Genomic DNA, 876 nt, shown 5'->3' with positions numbered 1-876 from the left:
GAATGTGGGGTTTTTTTTTTTCTCTATCTTTTCTTGTTGAAAGAAAAAGTAGCAGCATTTTGTACTTGACCTCAAAACTTAGTTTTTATCAAATTAATGTATCTCTCTAGAGCATGAACTAGAAAGGACCCATATAACAAGATTGATGCATATGTAGATATAATATATATGATTGGTGAAGACACAATTCAACAACAAAATCGACACAAAGAAAACAATTGGAACACAAAATCCACATGGATTGTCTACTTCTATAGAGGCAAGAGCTTAAGGGCCAATTTTTTCTTATAGTTGTTGGCTTAGGGATGGAACCCTATATATTTATTTATTTATTTATTTATTTTTTATGTTATCTCTCCCTAACTTTGATTTATATATATCGGTATATTTTTTTTTGGTTGCCCACGGTATCCCCCAATCCGACAGGTCAAGGACTAATCCGTCGTGGATCGGAGCTCCATTTAAGGGTCTGCCGCTGGCTAATGGGTTGCTGCATGCATAAGGCGAGATTCGAAACTCCGACACTTACTTAAGCGGACGAGTGAGCTGACCACTCGACCAACCCAAGTTGGTTATATATATCGGTATATTTATTGATTGGTTTTATTTGTTTTTTTTTCTTTAATTAGTTGTAAGCCTTATGTCTATCGATCTTCCTTGACTTTTATTTATCATAAATACTACTTCATTTTTATGTGAACATGCATGTATCATATTTTGATTATTTTCTAGAGAGAGAGAGAGAATATATATTTTGGCTTTGGCTTCAGATTTATTTAAGCATGCCCTTCAAGTGGCTATTGCTGTTTTAATGTCTTTTGGAATGGGGGAAATATTATTTTTTTTCTCAATATGATTTTAAAATTATTATTATTA

This window comes from Arachis ipaensis, chromosome B08 (assembly GCF_000816755.2).
Source record: "Arachis ipaensis cultivar K30076 chromosome B08, Araip1.1, whole genome shotgun sequence".
In the NCBI taxonomy this organism is placed as follows: domain Eukaryota; kingdom Viridiplantae; phylum Streptophyta; class Magnoliopsida; order Fabales; family Fabaceae; genus Arachis; species Arachis ipaensis.
The sequence above is the reverse complement of the archived record's forward strand: the minus strand, read 5'-3'. Positions refer to the sequence as shown.